The sequence below is a fragment of the Hylobates moloch genome, unplaced genomic scaffold (genome assembly GCF_009828535.3).
Source record: "Hylobates moloch isolate HMO894 unplaced genomic scaffold, HMol_V3 SCAFFOLD_8, whole genome shotgun sequence".
Lineage (NCBI taxonomy): Eukaryota > Metazoa > Chordata > Mammalia > Primates > Hylobatidae > Hylobates > Hylobates moloch.
Window position 1 is genome coordinate 13,573,335 of NW_026652283.1, and position 6,399 is coordinate 13,579,733.

Consider the following 6,399-nt stretch of genomic DNA (forward strand, 5'->3'; position numbering starts at 1 on the left):
TGACAGCAAAAACATTTTTCTAAAAAAAAACCTAGAAGAATATTGGCAAAGAACCCTTAAAGATATCCCTTATCATCATTCTTTTTAGTTGAATATAATTTGTTACATATAAATTTTAAAGAAGTTTTAAAAACAGCGGTAACTTATCCATAGAGCCAACGTAGGCATTTTAGAATGATTACAACATGAGAAATTGGACTCTGACAAGCCAGTTTTCTAAAAAATCAATAAATGTTTAGCTTTCCAAGAGAGAGAAATGGAGAGTAAGAGGAACAAAGAGGAAGCAGAGGAAGAAATAATGAAACTGGTTTCAGGCAGATATGAAATTATCACTGTAAAGCTTTATTTTGTTTTCTCCATAAGTGGAGGAAGGAAAGCTTACCTGTTGAAAATTGGATTTCAACATATACATACTTGGAGGTGAATGATGACTTTTTTGGGCAGTAACTTGGATCCATGATTTTTTTTTTTTTTTTTTTTTTTTGAGACAGTATCTCTCCCTGTTGCCCAGGCTGGAGTGTAGTGTTGTGATCACAACTCACTGCAGCCTCCACCTCTAGGCTCAAGCCATCCTCCCACCTCAGCCTCCGGAGTAGTTGGGACTGCAGGTGTATGCCATCACACCTGGCTAATTTTTTAATTAATTTTTGTAGAGATGGGGTTTCACCATGTTGCCCAGGCTGGTCTCTAACTCCTGGGCTTAACTCATCTTTCCGCCTCTGCCTCCCAAGGTGTTGGGATTATAAGCATGAGTTACCATGCTCATAGATCCTTGATAATTTTATCAAGCCATGAAATAAAAAAGCCAGCTTTGCTTAACCCTGAAGTATGGAATCAAAGGAGAGATGAACCCTATATTCAAAAAAATTATCTTTCTTTTCGACAAACAAGCAATCTGCTCATGAGAGTTTGTTTGCTTTCTCTTTTAAAGTACTTCTCAAATGAACTGTCTTTTTCATGTCAAAAGCCCAAGTGACCACTACAATTCCTAAGTATCCCTGATGAAATGGTGCGTATTAGAGATGGAAGTGTACAGATTAGCCTTGTAGTGACACATCATGAAGAAAGCATGTGTTTGGCCTGAAAGAAGTGCAGTTTTAAATTGTGAAGACTAGGAGAACTGCAGTGGTATGTAAAGATGTGCAACCTCTAACCCCCAGAGTTTGGCCATGGGCCAGCTATTAGTCTAGGCAGACAAAACAAAATAGTCCAGTTCTCAGGCGCACATAGACAAGACTGAGGAAGACATCTTAATCAGGTTTGGAAATGGTAACCCCAAGCAAAATTTCTCCTAAGATCTCTGGTCTGGAGACCTTCTGAACTCATTAGCACTTGGAGGTCACTTGCAAACAGATTTATCAGAACTATGTTTATAACTTTCCCTGTGGACAACACTAAATATTAAGCAAGCAGTAGAAGCAAGGAATAGAAGACTAAAAATGGTTTGATGAAAGAATATAAATCTGATTAGATAATTTAAAAAATTCCAAGAGACTGTCTTCCTAGGGAAACACATAAAGTCAACAATGAAGTGCTTCAACAGAATATAGGAACTGAGTTCAATGTGAACTTACTTCCCAGCCATGGGCAAGTGGCACCTCATAAACATTAAGTCACAAGAGGTCTCAGATGTGCACACTGCGTTGAGAGTCCTGGTGCAAGCAATGAGAGCTTTGGCCAAACCTGTATTTTTGTCTGTGTCCTCCAGCCCAAGACCATCAGGAACATACTTGTAGTTGAACAAGTTGGATTTATTTCTCTTTGCAGCAAGGGGGAACACATTCCACGGGGAAATGTGGGATGTCTCAGTAAGAGGCTGTTAGGGTGTATTACGGGATTTGGGTTTGTGTTAGTTGATTTGGGGGCTTTGCTCAGAATTGCATGCTGTCAGGAAGTAGGGTGCAAGGAATGCTGTAATGTGCAGAATAAAGTGAAACTAAAGCTGTAATTGGTAAATATGCTAATGCATATTAGTCAGGATAGCGGGTTTTTGTTCATTTTGTGGTTTGGACAATGTTCATGTTTTTGTTTCTGTTCAGACATGATTACAGAATGGTCTTGTTTTTTATTTGATTTTTCACAGCCTTGTCTCTTGTTAGTGTTCTGTGAATTGTTTATGTTCAACAGATCACCACAGTGTAGCTGTGTCAGGCCAACTCCTAGCAACAGCACCGCCTAGCTGATAGTCCAGGTCAGTTACTGTTTGTCATGGGCTGCTTTTCCCTTGTTCATTAGCTAAAAAAAAATAATGTGACACCCAGAAGAGTGGTTGCTCAGAGGTGGAAGTAGACAAATACATCTCAAGGCAAATGTTGACAGCGTCCAAGCATCATGCAAAAGATGGAGCTACTGTCTTCGAGTAGTTCAGTTACACATTTATATATTTTAAGCATCCATATCCGCTAACAAAATCTTCGTTTTCATGTTTATAAAGTAACTTTCTATCTTGAATTTATCTTTTTGTCCATGTCTTCACATAGGGTAAGGATGTCTCTGTTTCTTGAACATGGTATTCCAGGTGTTCCTAATAATAAATCATGCTTTAAATTTTTTATATCTATATATGTAGATTACTTATATTTATTTAAACGTATATATTAGGCAAATACCATGAACTCACTTTCCTCCCTTCTTCCAATATCCAGTTTCCCATTGCCCAGCCCAAATGGAAGACAAAAGACAAGAAAGCCCATTGATGCCCTATCTACAGTTTAGCCTTCTGGAGGCATACAGCAGGGTAGAAAAGTATAAAGAGGGCATTAGGAGGGCAGACCTCTTAGTTGTCCAAATATAATATGAGAATGCATCCATTGCTGGGGTAAAGAGTGTCACTGGACCTTTTACAACATGATAAAGGTTATCTCCTCACAAAATCCTTGATATACAGAGTGTTCTAGCAAGAGCACACAGTCCAGATGAAATCTCTGTGTTGTAAAACTTTCATAAGAGTAGTCCTTAAATGAAGTCTATAAAATTTATTGCTTTACAGATTCCAGCCTGTTCTTCTGCCATTCTTTATACCACTCATCAGCCATACAAAACTATCTCTTGTCTCTTCCAACAGGGAACAAGGGCACAGAGAACTCGCACCCTCTTCTTTGCTTCAGCGCATCCACTAGAACTAGACCAGGCTTAATCTAACTGCAAGGAAGCCCAGGAAATATAGAAGAGAAGATGAAATATTTTGGTGAGTACCATTGTCTCTGCCAGTTTCTTGGAGCATTTTTGCTTACTTCCTAGTTCTTAGCTTTGTTCTATTTAACATACTTCTGTTGTGGAGCTTGCCAGTTAATTAAAGTTCCTTTGAGATTTTTCAAGAAAAGTGACACACACAGTTATATTAGCTAGCACACATAAGCTAACAGTACTAGCTAGTAGCCCCTGCCAAAAGGGGCTTGAGAAATATTCCATTTGTTTTTGCCAAAGGAACCTGTGCTAAGAATTCTTTTAAAACATTGTGATAGTAGAAGTAAAGACCACTGAGTTTTCTTCGGATTCATGTGTGCCAGTTATGAATTTATTGGTTCTGAGCTCCAAATTAAAACTTCAAATTCGGCTCTGAGAAGTTTTCTCAGTAGAGGGCCCTGTAGAGAAACATTGCAGGAAGAAAGGGCGTATTTCCATTTGGACACCAAGTAAGGTGGGCTACCTGCTTTCAGTGCAGGTTTCATGTTAGGAAACCAGAGTAGTGACAGAAACTGTATAGCTCACAAAGCCCAAATACTCACCATCTGGCCCTTTAGAGAAAGTTTGCTGATCCCTGTTCCAGTCTATCTGTGGAAACAAAAAGGAAAAATACAAGGCTCCCCAAACCCCAAAGCATCTAGTTTTTTTTTTTTTTTTTTTTAAAACTAGCAGAACAACATCAGTTACTTCAAACAGATACTTTTTAAGGTTAACCCTTAAATTTTAAAACAATCTCTCCTAAAATTATTTCTTCAAATACAAGTTTTTTGTTTTTTTTTCCCCCATGAACATGTATTTTATAAATGAACTTTGAGGTTACAAGTGTGAATTTAAAAATACTTCCTCCTTTGGTCTGGGTTATTATACAGTAAGAACAGTCTTAGGGGAAGATGTTGGATTTGTACTTGGCCTGGGTTTTACTTCCTTTTTCAATCAAGAAAGCCATCAAACATTCTTTGAAGGTATGGTTTTCTTTGCAATAAGTTGCTGAAGCCCTTTTTCACTTTTACGAAGAAGTTCAGCCTTCATAAAAATAATATGGTTTTTTCATTTGTGGGTGGTGTTTTATAAAATCAGACAGGATTTCAGAGATATATGTTTACCCCTCTTCCTGCCTAAACTTTGGCTGTCATCTTCCTTTTTTCTTTGCCTCACTCCTCATTTTATTGGGATCAAGATTGCTGGGTATAGACAGTAATAATGAACCGTGTAGTTAATTCTCTTCTTCCTTGGACTGTAAATTTTTCTAGAGATTCTATGGCTAGAAACTCTGTTGTATTCTTTCTTCACAAAATATTGTTACAAAAGCCGTTAAAATATTTTTTACATTTCTTACAGCATTTTAAAGTGTTAATTCTGCATATATTTATCTCCTGCAAAAGTGGTGTAATTCTTACTAAAAATGGACTTATCGTGGTATTTTACAATTTTAAAAACACAGCTTATTTTTAAGCTTAATATGCCTGGAATGGAAAAACTCTGTGACTGGAATAACATGTCAAGGAAAAATGTGTTTGGGGACCCATGGTCCCCAAACTTCTTTGCAGACTTCTGATTTATTTAAAATACATACTTTCTCTATTTGGTTGCAGCACCATTAGACCCACAGTGTATAGTTAATATTTCTAGTGTATATTTAATATTTCTAAACTTACAGAGAAAATATTCAATTTTTTAAAAAACTTCAAAAAAGTTAACATATAAAATTATAAACGTAAAATGAATATGTCTTCACTGGCACATGGCATATATAGCTGATTTTTCTCCCAAATTGTTCATAAACAGTTAAAGATTCTTTAAAAATTTAGCATTAGTAAGTATTGTACTCAAGATTGACACAGATAAAGACAATGAAGTTTATTCCCTGAATTTCCTTAAGGTCCATGAGGGTAGGGACCTTACTTGATTTAGCTCACCACTGTATTCCCAGCACCTAGCTCAGTTGTTGGACAGTAACAGTCTATAGAATAAGTAAACTTCATAAACTCTGACTCTGATGTCCCCAAATCCTCAAGTATGTCATTCCATCAATTACCCCATCATTCTCCACCCTCTCCCTATTGGCTATTGCCCCTCAGCAAAACATCTGCCAATTAAAATCCCTCCACTCACCCAGAGCATAGCCACCTGCCTTCTCTCCTCTTTCCTTCATCAACTACAAGGACTTCTTAGAGAAAAAAGCTGGGAGACAGTTCTTTTGGTTTCACAGAAGTTCTAGTTCCGACTTTTGCCAAAAGCTCTTATTTCTAAGAATGTAAAAATGTTTTCCAGCAACTCATTAATACCTTCCTGGATCTAGGATCTGTGTATTAAGAAATTATGTGTAGTTCTGCTTGGTGACAGCTTTGAGCCCCAGAAGTCCTGAAATAAGGCCAGTCTTCCAAACTGGCTGAGGAACATTTTCAGACGTTAAGACCCGCTGTAGTGTGGGTCAGGGATAAAACCGTTCAGTTCTATATGGGTAGTGATTGTCCCATCTTCTGGGCCTGAAGAATTACTTGAATGCAATAAAAATGATTTAAAAAATACTTATAAATAACCCTTCCCAGCTATATGTAAGGAGGTATTTTAATCAAGAGCACAAACAAGAATATACAAAACGAGAATTGAAACAGAATCTTGGATAGCATCTAGGGCTTCATGCTGATTCCATGACATGGCAGAGTATTATTGTGGTGATCCTTAAAGGGGCAATTGCTGTCCCTAAAGTGACACTTTGATAAGGAAATAGTAACAAGTCTATCCATATACATGATTAAAGATTTCTATCATTTACATTTCATAGCTGTGATCTAACCATTTTTGTGAAATTATGTAAGTTATGATCATAACAAGTGTACCCAGAATCAGAGCTAATTAATTCCCCTTTCCTGTGGATGCAGCCGATGTATTGTCACATCTTACCACTAATTTTCAGAAAATTATACTAGCAATATAAGGAAATGCCTTTATGATAAACTATCAACAGCTTTCTTGTATTAACATACATCAGAAATCTCCAACTCAAGGCTGAGATGGGAAGATCACTTGAGGCTAGGAAACCAGACTGGGCAACATAGCGAGACCTCATCTCTAAAAAATAAATTAGCTGGTTGTGGTGGCACCTATCTGTAGTTCCAACTATTTGGGAGGCTGAGGCCAGAGGATCACCTGAACCCAGGTTTCAGGCTGCAGTGAGCTATGATCACATCCCTGCACTGCAGCCTGGGCAAC